Source organism: Megalobrama amblycephala, linkage group LG15 (genome assembly GCF_018812025.1).
Source record: "Megalobrama amblycephala isolate DHTTF-2021 linkage group LG15, ASM1881202v1, whole genome shotgun sequence".
In the NCBI taxonomy this organism is placed as follows: domain Eukaryota; kingdom Metazoa; phylum Chordata; class Actinopteri; order Cypriniformes; family Xenocyprididae; genus Megalobrama; species Megalobrama amblycephala.
Window position 1 is genome coordinate 4675008 of NC_063058.1, and position 13431 is coordinate 4688438.

General features: G+C 41.0%; 1 pseudogene; it reads right to left on the reverse strand.

Annotated features, from left to right (window-relative positions):
• Positions 1 to 190: 190 nt before the first annotated feature.
• LOC125247997 lies at positions 191 to 12663 on the reverse strand (annotated as a pseudogene).
• Between the last annotated feature and the right edge of the window lie 768 nt (positions 12664 to 13431).

Sequence of the window (13431 nt, forward strand, 5' to 3'; positions counted from 1 at the left end):
AGTAACGTAAGGATAAACCAGTGAGCGAATAACATATGCTAGCCTTGGCTAATACACTAAGAGTGTTGAAATGTTGAAAACCACACAGTACCAACAGAACTTGTCTTTTTTAGAACAATTATTTTTAATCAGATTCAAGTTCAGTCCCAAAACCACAAAAAAAAACAAAAAAAAAAAAACACACAGAACAGAACAGTTTTACGTGACCTCATTCATTTAAATGATTGTATCTTGAGAAAAATTATAAGAAAGCCAAACATATTTTCCTTTGGTACATGAAACTCAAATGATGGTGCAGATCACTCACATATCTTTATAAACTGGTGTTGATTTGAACAAATTAAATGGACTAAACATTAAGTAAACAAGTAACAGAAAAACAGGGAATGAAACTGTAACAATTCTTTTGTCTTCTGGCGAAACAGACTGTAGAAACACAGACATCTTCAGATTCCCAGAGCCTCTTTGGTCACCTGACATCGGAGCGGGACATTACCCACACACACACACTGAGACAGATCGCCCACTGAAACACACACACACACACTCAAATCATCAGTGTGTGTCAAAGAACTGAAGATATCTGAATGAATGTGTTCAGGAATGGAGATCCCACCTTTCTGAGAGCCGATCCATGACGCTGCCTTCATGGCCACAAACTGCCACTCGACCTGCTGCTCTATTTTACAGCCGTATAACCAGATCAGAGCCAGGAGAGTGGCCCATACTGACCCATCCACCTGTGTACAAACCATCATCCACTGCATTTGTTACTGGACACTGGACACAATCATCACTGTCTTATTATTTCATCACATCTCTCACCTGTGCTGGTTTCGGATTGGTCAGCTCATCCTCCGTCTTCCCAACACATCAGCCAGTGTGCCGTCTAGCTCCCAGCAGCCTGACGCCTTCTGGAGAGAAACCAGCTGAAGTAACGGGTCTGCAGAGAACGAGAGAGAAATACAAGTTATATGTGCGTTCAGTAATGGGTCCTTCTGGGGATCAGGTTCTACTATATAATATATAATGCATTTATATAAATATAGCACAAACAAATACACATTTATATATATATATATATAAAAAACTCTTACCCAATTTGTGAGACCAACGTCGCTTACCTAAAAGACAAACTCATTTTAAGATGCATATACTGCATATTTACTGTTATGTGATGGAAACATTCTGACATTATAATTTTAATTATTTTATACATGTTCTGAACAAATGTAAGTCCTGCTTGGCATGAAAGTGTGTCGCCACAATGCTAACATACTGTGGGTGGTTTCTTACCAGCTCCTGGATGAACACCTACATCTGATAGCTTAGAAAATAACAGCACACCTCAACAAGCCACACAAGTTTAAGGGATTTGTTCATGTCTGTAGCACAAATGTTTGAGACAAGCTTTCTGTGCTCTTGATCAGTGTGGTAGCAGCTGGACTGACCGACTGACCTTCAATCTTGTTCTTCTATTGTTTTTTTTATATATATATATATATATATATATATATATATATAAAATTACATAAACAATTAAATAAAGCAAAAGTTTTGTGAAATTGGTACATTTAATATTACATTAGGGTGAATTTACCCAGTCTTGACGTAGACTTGACACGTGACTTTCCGGCTACAGGCAGAGAAACCAAAGGTCAGAACAGATTCAGATCTGGACAAACAGCCAAGAACAGACACATCCAAAAGAACTAACAAACAAGAAAAGCTCTGCAATAGTGACTCTTATTTTAGCAAACAACACAAATGCATTCACACAGGCACAAACAGATTGAAGAGAATCACTTACCAGATCCCTAAAACAGGGAAAAAAAAAAAAAAAAAAAAAAAAACACACATTGTAAACTGGAAAAAGATATGAAAAGCATTTGAAATCCTTACTGTCACTAAAACACATGAGATATTATTTATCTTACCCTGCAAGGCTCTTCTTCACTTTCCTAAAAACAAATTTATTTCACATTATTAAAGACAATGTGAAACTTCCTAGTCCCCATTCAGTCAGTCACTAAGAGTTACATCAGTGACTGACAAATTGGGATCACGCCAGAGAGCCCTATCATCTTCAAGTGGTAATAGAACCAGCCAATGGACTTGGCAAGTGAGATATGCATCGCCAACCACGCCCCGTGCCGCAGGTATAAAGGAAGCGAGCAGTTATGCACTCACCAAGTCTTCGCTGAGGAGTAGAGCGTTTCTACGTTGATTCAGCTCTGCTAATCTTCAACAAGTATAGGCAGGAACACACCAAGCCGATGCCAACGATCTAGTGGAGACGAAAGCAGACTGCGGGGTTGGCTCACGTCGGTAGCGTCTGTGTCAAAAGTTGGCCTGACACACCAAACCGACAGCCGACGGCCATGTAGCATGTCCGTTCTTTGCCTGCGTAAGATGAAATGCCTTTCCGTACCAGCAGGTGGCAGTAGCTGAACGGCCAATCAGAATGATCAAATGGCCCGACGGACCGACGAGCTCCGACACCGATTCAACATGTCGAAATGGCCGAAAAAAACAAACGAGGACCAACTTCAGCCGACAGTGTGGAACAAACTGAGAAAACTTAGGTCGGCTTGGTGAGTTCCTGCCTTGTGGTGAAGAACCTGGAAGAGTTCCTGTCTGTGTGTTGGTGTGATGGTGCATCAGCGGTGATGGTCTTCAAGAGAAACTCTGCACAGTTGTAGCCTTTTCTGCACGCTATCTTCCCCCTGTGCATTTCAACACAAAAGATCTTTTCCTCTGAAAAAGTGAACTGGGGTTGCCTTTTTTCAAAATGTCATTCCACCCATGCGTTTCTGGATGTGGTTGTTTCCTGGCTCTGGCTGACAGTCACGATCACTCCCCTTCGTGTAAGCATGCTGAGGTAGCGTTCGTGGACATGTACCCACTGCGGGAAGGTAACCATCTTGGTGATGAGATCAAGACTCCATTACCTTGAAAGAGGTAGGGTCCCCTCCGCTATCCCCCGATCTAGTCCTTTTGCCGGCTGGCAGAAGCCTACTTTGGTGGCTCTCCCACCAGGCCAACCCCTGCGGCCCACTCCTCTGTGGCATCACAAGCTGTAGAGCTTCTGAATGCTGGTGCTGGTCCTTCTCATGGAGGACCCAGTATCTCATTTGGAATGCCACAGGAGGACCAGATGTCGAATGGCTGCATCTGAGAAAGGGAGTTGAGTCCTCTGGAGATGAGGATTCGGCTGCGTTGCCCCCATCGGGTAGAGCAACATTGTTCGAGGTCCGAACCAGAGCTGACAGCCATGCTTTCCCGGGCCGCCACGAGCATCAGGCTCAAGTGGAACCCTCCACCGTATCCCAAACCCTCAAGACTGGATGACTTGTTTTTCTGAGCCAGACCGCTGCTCAGCAGTGCCCTGCTCCAGTAACTTTCTTCCCGGAAGCGCACAAGGAGATAACAAAGTTGTGGAAGGCACCTTTGTTCTGCCCAAAGCTGCTCCGGAACCCCCTCAACTCTCACTACCCTCAATGGCCCTCCAAAGGATTTGTGGAGATCCCACAGGTGGAGCGTGCAGTTGCGGTGCAGCTTTGCCCGCAAAATGCTGCCACCTGGTGGGGTCATCCACGTCTTCCACTCTCGTGGCCAAGACCTTACAGTGCTGCTGGACAGGCTGCGTCTGCCCTGCATGCCATGGCGCTCCTGCAGGTCTACCAGGTGTGATCAAAGTTCTGACAAATGTGTGATGCAGCAACTTCGTAGAAGCGATGGATCCTCACCCTCCGGGTGACAAAAGTCACTGGGTGGTCCTTTGGTCAGGCAATGTCCACCTTAGTGGTCCAAGAGCGACATTTATGGCTCAACCTGGCTGAGATAAGCGAAGCCGAACAAAGTAACCTTCTTTGACTCCCCCCTCTCCCAAGGTTGGCCTATTTGGCGATGCTGGTTGAAAACTTTGCCCAGCAGTTTTCAAATATACAGTACAAATGCCTCCACCAATGGCTGGGGTGCTGTCTACAACAGGCTTCTGGACAGGACCTTGTCTGCAGTTGTATATCAGTTACCTTGAGTGGCTAGCAGTATTCCATGGCCTGTGTCCGGTTTCGATCGTTGCAGCGGGACAAGCATGTCCTTCTTCCACCCCAAGGGTTCGGGGGGATCAGGCGGCTTAACTGGGGTGCTAGGAAGACGCATGATTGTGGCCGTTTTTCTTAGGGATCCCAATTCATCAGTCACTGACATAACTTCCTAGTGGCTGACTGAATGGGAACGTCTTGTCACCACAATTCCTGCATTCACCGCTGAGTGACCGAGCACTGCTGGGCTCCTCAGTGAAAACTTGGTGAGTGCATAACTGCTCGCTTCCTATATACCTGCAGCACAGGGCGTGGTTGGTGATGCAAATCTCACTCGCCAATGTTCCATTGGCTGGTTCTATTAGCACTCGAAGATGATAGGGCTCTTTGGCATGATCCCAATTCATCAGTCACTGACATAACATCTCCATTCCCTCCTTCAGGGAATGGGGTTACATTAGTAACCTAATGTACATCCAAAACTTGATTTAAGATATTAATAAGGAGAAAACATCAAATGTTCTTTAACAAATAGTCAACTTACAGAAAAGGTGATTCATACTCACACAATCAGAGCCGGGACCTCCTCCTCTTAGCATCGGTCTGTTTGGAATATGTAAAAACACTAAAATAGAAATTGATTTCGATTAACAAATGAAATGTACAAGGGCACATTGGTCTTGAAATTATAATAAAAATAGACACAGACATGCTCACAAGTTTACAATCAGAGAACCAACCACATGTCTGCACTCTTGTCTGCAGCAGGGGTCCTTTCACAGTCTGTCTGCTGTCTTTATTAATGGCAATGAAGGCTGTATAGAACACTGCTCACTCCTGTCTGAATACTGGTCTTGACAATCCTGTTCCTGAAGCGCTTCATTTTATCCATTATACTGCTCCTGATGCCAAACAAATCTGAACCACTTAACCTCTCCTTCTGCTCCAGAGAACGGATCAGGGTCCGAGCCGCCAGATAGTGGACAGCTAACCTGCAACAATATGGAGGAAATTTGTTGGATTAGAAGAGTAAACAGTGGATTTCACTACAATTCAATGTGTTTCTATGCGTGTTTGTGTGTGTTACCCTGTTTCCTCAGTTGGTTTGAGGCAGAAGTGGAGCTGGTTTGTTATTGGTTGATCTTTCAGACTGTATTTGATTGTCACTGTTCCCTCAGAGCCTCCTGAACTCTATGAGACAGTAAAAGATGACAGAATAAGGATTAATAGCATATAAAAAGCTAAACTATATCAGTTTTCTGGCCTCTTTTCAAAGCATTTAAAGGTGCCCTAGAATCAAAAATTTAATTTACCTTGGCATAGTTGAATAACAAGAGTTCAGTACATGGAAATGACATACAGTGAGTCTCAAACACCATTGTTTCCTCCTTCTTATGTAAATCTCTTTTGTTTAAAAGACCTCCGAAAAACAGGCGAATCTCAACATAACACCGACTGTTACGTAACAGTCGGGATCATTAATATGTATGACCCCAATATTTGCATATGCCAGCCCATGTTCAAGGCATTAGACAAGGGCAGCCAGTATTAACGTCTGGATCTGTGCACAGCTGAATCATCAGACTAGGTAAGCAAGCAAGAACAACAGCGAAAAATGGCAGATGGAGTGATAATAACTGACATGATCCATGATAGCATGATATTTTTAGTGATATTTGTAAATTGTCTTTCTAAATGTTTCGTTAGCATGTTGCTAATGTACTGTTAAATGTGGTTAAAGTTACCATCGATTATTACTGTATTTACGGAGACAAGAGAGCCGTCGCTATTTTCATTTTTTAAACACTTGCGGTCTGTATAATGCATAAACAGCTTTATTCTTTATAAATCTCTCCAACAGTGTGTAATGTTAGCTTTAGCCACGGAGCACTATCAAACTCATTCAGAATCAAATGTAAACATCCAAATAAATACTTTACTCACATGATCCGAAGCATGCATGCAGTATGCATGACGAACATCTTGTAAAGATCCATTTGAGGGTTATATTAGCTGTGTGAACTTTGTAAATGCACTGATTTATAGTCAAGAGCTCGTGGGGGCAGGGAGCACGAGATTTAAAGGGGCCGCGCGCTGAAACGGTGCATAGTTAATGATGCCCCAAAATAGGCAGTTAAAAAAAAAAAAAAAAAAAAAAAAAAAAAAAAAAAAAAAAAAAAAAATCGATGGGGTATTTTGAGCTGAAACTTCACATTCAGGGGACACCTTAGACTTATATTACATCTTGTAAAAACTGTTTCTAGGGCACCTTTAAATATAATAGGTAGTGAAACTTTCAGGCTTCAAAAAGGGACACAAAAGCACCATAAATGCATCATTGTTGACTTTGACAAACATTTTACTACTCAGTCCTATGTAATCAGTTGAAAAAATACAATTATTCATTCAGAAATTTTTTTATTCATGTGTCTAATTAATACGTGACAAAATACACGCTACATCATCTCACCTCTCCTTTAAGTTGGGCGTAAATGAGTGCCCTTTGACCCTGGAAGAGAACATTGATGCGTGGAGACAGTGTGGAAACAGTAATGCCACGTGGACGGGTCCAACTCACAGAGATTTTAACCACAGCGGGCTGCATCGCTAACCTGAGGGACTGCATCACCTGATATAGTTTGAAGAGAAAGAGAAACCATTGAGACATGTGACTAGGAAACATTTGTGCCTGTGAAATCCAGTGGAGAGCTTTACTTTGGGCTGCATGCGGTCGGTGCCTGTGATGAACTGAGCGTGACCATATCCCTCCCTGGCCATTCCTGTGATGAGGGCGGTACTTGCACCCTCACCAATCCCGAAAGAGAAACACCTGAACACACAATAAACTCTGTTAGTGTAAGTGATGAAGATAAGAATGATGGGAAGATCAAACCCAGCAGACCTTTACCTGTGAGAGTGAGCATGATGTTTCACCAGGTCCAGCACCTCTTTAGTGTTAAACACCTCTCCATCAGTGAAGATGAACAGCTGAAGAGAGAACAATAATTTGAACATTTAAATACAAAAAACAATACACAATAAAAATTTACCCCTACTGTCAACTGTGTCTCTAGGAACTTTTAGCGTCTTGGAAATGTTATTGTAGCCATAGCTATCTTCTATTTTTTTGTGTGTGAGAACTCTTTTGTCTGCTACTCAACTTTCAGCACATGCATGTTTCACAACTTTTAACATAATTGCGTTTGGACCACACAGGCCATCCTTCCCTCCCCACATGCATCAATGAGTCTTGGCCGCCCATGTCCCTGTCACCGGTTCACCACTGTTCCTTCCTTGGAGCACTTTTGATAGATACTGATCACTGCAGACTGGTAACACCCCACAAGAGCTGCAGTTTTGGAGATGCTCTGACCCAGTCATCTAGCCATCACAATTTGGCCCTTGTCAAACTAACTCACGCTTTCCCATTTTTCCTTCTTCTAACACATCAACTATGAGGACAAATATATCCACCACAATATATCCCACCCACTAACAGGTGCCGTGATGAAGAGATAATCAGTGTTATTAACTTCACCTGCCAGTGCTTATAATGTTATTGGTGATAGGCTACATAGAGGCCTATGACATATACACCAGTGATAGCCTACATTTGTATAAACTTCTCTATGAAAAATAACTCATTTATACGAAATAATCTAAATAATCCATATCTGTCATCATATCTAATTCAACCCTTGTCAAAAATTTAGTATGCTGTCTAAAACAAAAGTTATGACTGCTGCTTATTTACACTTAAATTGATAATGATTTGCGCTTTACTACAATGTACAGTGTCATGCAGCTTTGCCACACAGATTTTTTATTTGGTCAGTTAAATAAAACAGACGGTGTGCCAAAGTTGTAGGCTCTGGGCCAGTTGTGGGTGCAGATGTGGAGTAAATTAATATTTATGAAATAAACTAATATTTTTAATGCATAATTTACTGAAGTTATGCCTACAAAGAAAGGCCTGGTACAGTTTGTGTCAAGCCATTAATTAGTATGGTTGTTTGATGAGAAAGAGTCAGAGATGATATGTAGTTGAAATAAAAGTGTTAAGAATCTGTACAGCTGAAGCATTGGACGGAGGACCATTATTCTGTTGAGCAGAACTGATGAACAACTGATGACGGCACGGTTCACCAATCGGTGGAAAGGGTTGTTTAACTCCACATGTAGAGAACGAATATTAAAGGTGCCCTAGAATCAAAAATTGAATTTACCTTGGCATAGTTGAATAACAAGAGTTCAGTACATGGAAATGACATACAGTGAGTCTCAAACTCCATTGTTTCCTCCTTCTTATATAAATCTCATTTCTTTAAAAGACCTCCGAAGAACAGGCGAATCTCAACATAACACCTACTGTTACGTAACAGTCGGGATCATTAATATGTACGCCCCCAATATTTGCATATGCCAGCTCACGTTCAAGGCATTAGACAAGGGCAGCCAGTATTAACGTCTGGATCTGTGCACAGCTGAATCATCAGACTAGGTAAGCAAGCAAGAACAACAGCGAAAAATGGGAAGGGAGTGCACGATTTAAAAGGGTTGCGCGCTGACTCGGTGCATAGTTAATGATGCTGCAAAATAGGCAGTTAAAAAAATTAATTACAAAACATCTATGGGGTATTTTGAGCTGAAACTTCACAGACACATTCAGGGGACACCTTTGACTTATATTACATCTTTTGAAAACTGGTTCAAGGGCATCTTTAAGCTGATTATTCATTTTCACCCCCAGAATGTAAAAACGAAAAATCAAGCCAATTTTACTTTACTGAAAATGAAAAAAGAAAAACAAAAAGGCACCATTTTCTCAATATTAAATCAAAAAACGAATGATCGGAAGATAGCATGATTACATTACTGTATGTACGTTTATGACAATCAATTAATTTATTAATGCATGTTGAGGTGTTGTTGTACCTGTCTGGGGTGGGCGCGGTAACAGGGCCGACTGTAGATGTATTTTAGAGGCTGTAAAATGTCTGTGCCGCCCAAGTCTGGTTGCATTCTCTTGACTATCTTCAGAGCCTGATCCATTGTGTTCTGACTGTACTCGACACTCCCTCTGCAAAGACAAAGAAAAACATCTCATCCGACACATTCCAAAAATGAATATCTGAATATCTATGAATGAAGATCTAGTTACTCGAAAGTGAAGGAGGACTCAAAACGAGAGCCAAATCCATAGATATTGAAGTAGCATCCCATGGGCAGACTCTTCAACAGTAACAGCAGAGTGTCCTATAGAGAGACATGGACAGCTATTCAAGTGTGTCTCATCAGAATACTTGTCAACAGACCCCAATGCACATTTTAAAGGTTCCCTAGAATTGAAAATTGAATTTACCTCGGCATAGTTAAATAATTAGAGTTCAGTACATGGAAATGACATACAGTGAGTCTCAAACACCACTGTTTCCTCGATCTTATGTAATTTTGATTTGTGCAAAAGACCTCTGAAGAACAGGTGAATCTCAACATAACACCGACTGTGACGCAACAGTCAGGATCATTAATATGTACGCCCCCAATATTTGCATATGCCAGCCCATGTTCAAGGCATTACACAAGGGCAGCCAGTATTAACGTCTGGATCTGTGCACAGCCGAATCAACAGACTTTATGCAGGTAAGCAAGCAAAGACAACAGCGAAAAATGGCAGATGGAGCAATAATGACTGACATGATCCATGATATCATGATATTTTTAGTGATATTTGTAAATTGTCTTTCTAAATGTTTCGTTAGCATGTTGCTAATGTACTGTTCAATGTGGTTAAAGTTACCATCGTTTATTACTGTATTCATGGAGACAAGAGCCGTCGCTATTTTCATTTTTAAACACTTGCAGTCTGTATAATTCATAAACACAACTTCATTCTTTATAAATCTCTCCAACAGTGTGTAATGTTAGCTTTAGCCCCAGCCTAGGCTACTATCAAACTTATTCAGAATGTAAACAAATGTAAATATCCAAATAAATACTATATTCACATGATCTGATGTATGCGTGCAGCATGCATGACGAACACTTTGTAAAGATCCATTTTGAGGGTTATATTAGCTGTGTGAACTTTGTTTATGCAATGTATTATAGAGTTGCGAGCTGGGGGCGGAGAGCACGAGGATTTAAAGGGGAAGCACGCTGAATCTGCGCATTTATAATGATGCCCCAAAATAGGCAGTTAAAAAATTGAATAATAAAAAATCTATGGGGTATTTTGAGCTGAAACTTCACAGACACATTCAGGGGACACCTTAGACTTATATTACATCTTGTGAAAAAGGGTTCTAGGGCACCTTTAAGTCTTACCTTTACACTTTCCATGCGAGTCTGTGCTCCTTTCCCATGATGCATCATACACTCCATACTGCCTGATTGGTCCATCAAGAAAATAAACTCTGCTTTTGTTGCCAGTGATGACATCACTTCCTCTGGGAACTCTGGGTACAAACTTATCATGACCACTGGGTCCCTCATCAGAGAGCCTGAAATAGAGAGAGAGTCAGTGACAGCTTGATCACTCAATCCCATAATCCCAGTGACCTGCAGGTCATACCTGATGGGGCAGTGATCACTCCTGCCTCCACTATAGCAGAGGGCTGATGGGTATCCTGATAGTACACAAACAGCTCAACGTCCTTATCAAACATGTGACCAGGACTCAGATTCACCTACACACATAAAAACACATGCATCAAACCGCTGTGCTCACACATCCAGATAAACACATGAAGACACACAGTACCGTCGCCTGAGTGTGATCAGAGTGGAGGAACACTAGAGGATCCAGAGTGCAGCTGGACTCTAGTTTGGAGATGGGCTTTGGAGAGCTCACATGGACACTGAGAGTCAGCGTGTAGGGAACAGATCCACATCCTGATGAAATCTCTGAGACTATACCAGCAACTGAACCTGACACACACACACACACACACACACACACACACAGAGTGTGTTAGAATCAGCTTCTCTCCACTAATAAAGTGTGTGTCAGCAGCTGCTGTAGTACCTGCTGGTGTGTATCGGGGGTTGAGTACAGCCGGCAGACAGAAGCGCAGCGAGTGGTCGGCCTGCACAGCGAGCTCGGTCACGTAGATGATGGTGACGGCAGCGCTCTGACCCGGCGACAGACACCCGACACTCAGTCTGAACACATCAGGACTCTCTTCACTCTCTTCCAACAGAAACGCCTGCTGACCCGAACTCACAGCATCATCATACTGATCCCTCGCCTGTGAGACACAATTTTGTTATATGGTGCTAAAATATGCAAATCAGTGTCAAACAGACTTATATTTGGACTCACAGTTTCTCTGTCTTGCACCTCTGCCACAATCTCCTGCTCTCCGATCTTGGCACTGAAGTGGCAGACAGCAGCATCAGCAGGCAGAGGGAAGACGAACAAGGCCTCCAGGGGGTGCTCTTCCTCATTCACATACTGCAGAGTGGAGGAGACTGTGGCTACATGATCCTGAACCCGAACCTCCACTGAGATGCTCTTCAGAGGCACTGAGTCACACAAACCAACAACATCACAAATACAGCAGAACAACATTACAATAAACCTCACATACAGTTCTCTGAGAGGTAAATAAAGGGTTTAAATGGGCTCCATCCTCATAAAGAACAGATTAAAGGTGAACGGGAGTGACAACATGCCCCAACTGATAAAATAGAAAAACCTAAATTCGGATAAAATCAAAATTTTTTCACCGCAGTAAAGATAGCTTATGGCTTTAAATTCAGATTTAAAAGAATAGCAGTCCACAGTAGAGCTGCACTATTAATCGTTAAAAGTTCCTAAATGAAAATGATTCTCATACATGTGTCTAAACCATTGACAAAATCATACCAGAACATTAAAATCTGCGTTGCTGCTGATGCTGACCCAGTTAAAGCAGTTATATATAGGTATGAAACAGCTTCACAAACAGCTTTTTAACCACACACTATTTCTGTTAAATCACAAAAGAACTGGGATTAGAGTTTATAGTTCGGGAATAAACACTGACGTCTACAGTAGTTTGTATTACATCGTTACACCACCAGGTGGCGACAAGTGAATGTTAAAAAATATATTTGTCATTGAATCATTCATTCAAGAGATTTGTTCAAAAACGCTGATTCATCCAGCAATGGTATTTATGAGTGAGTCATTGAATCATTCAAACTGTTTTTTAGATAAATAATCCATTTCAGATCAATTAAACAGTTTAAACAGACTGCAGTAATTAACATTTTGTCAGATCCTCTGGTAAATCATCTTATTTTGTTTAGTTCATGAATCATGATCTCTCTTTGAAACACAAAAATCTTGATTCTCAATTTGGCATTAGATAAGTAGTAATACTGGGATAAAGCCCTCATGACAACTTCCTCGTTTGAAAAACACATCAGCTTTCCAAAATATAGCTTTAGTGTTCAGTTAGGAAACAGTTAACAGTAACAGTAAATGAATATGATGATTCATACCTGGCTCGTTTTTCTTAGTCACAAGACCGCAGTTCACCATTCTGACGCTCCGCTCGACGAAATGACGATTTAATTTAAATCGAAACTCAAACACTGAACCTACTGCACTTAAATCTTCACAGACCAGTGAGGGTATATAAAATAAATTTGTGTATGTACGTATTTTATATATCTATGCTGTTGCGTATGTCTTTTTCTTCGCTCTGTGAACGCGGCGCGGCTGTTGTATTACCGCCCCTACCGGGTGATAAATGTCATTACAAATTGTTCTTTTTGCTCCAATTAAAATGAATCTACACGTCACGTGGATCTTCTTACTGACCATTTGCTTAGATTTTTTTTTCTTTTTTTCAGGATGCACTGTTTGCAATTCCAAATACAATTAGTATTTTAATGTCATTGTGATGTTAATTTTAATGTTTTTTATATTCACCAAATTTGTGTGTTTCTGCAACTGTGGCCACTTATGATCTTGTGAACTTTTAGAAAATAAAATCTCTTAAATATACACTTTCAATAGGTAAAATCGCTTAAATATACACTTTCAATCTCTTAAATATACACTTTCATTAGGTATATTTTATGGTTTTTTTTAGAAACATATATATATATATATACAGATATAAATGTATAGTATTGGAAAGAACAATGATTAATAACTGGATGTTTGTTTAAAATAAAAATGATTACAAATGCATAAAGTGCAGTTTGTGTTATCTCCATTATGGATCATTTTTAAAGCATTTTGGTTGATTTTGCTGTATTTTGTCTGAATTTCATGCTATAAATCTTATAAACATTTAAAGCTATTACACTGATGAACACATGTTGTCGAGTTATTAACAGTGTTTAAAGCACAGGAAGTAGAAACACAGATGTCTTCAGATTCCTAGTC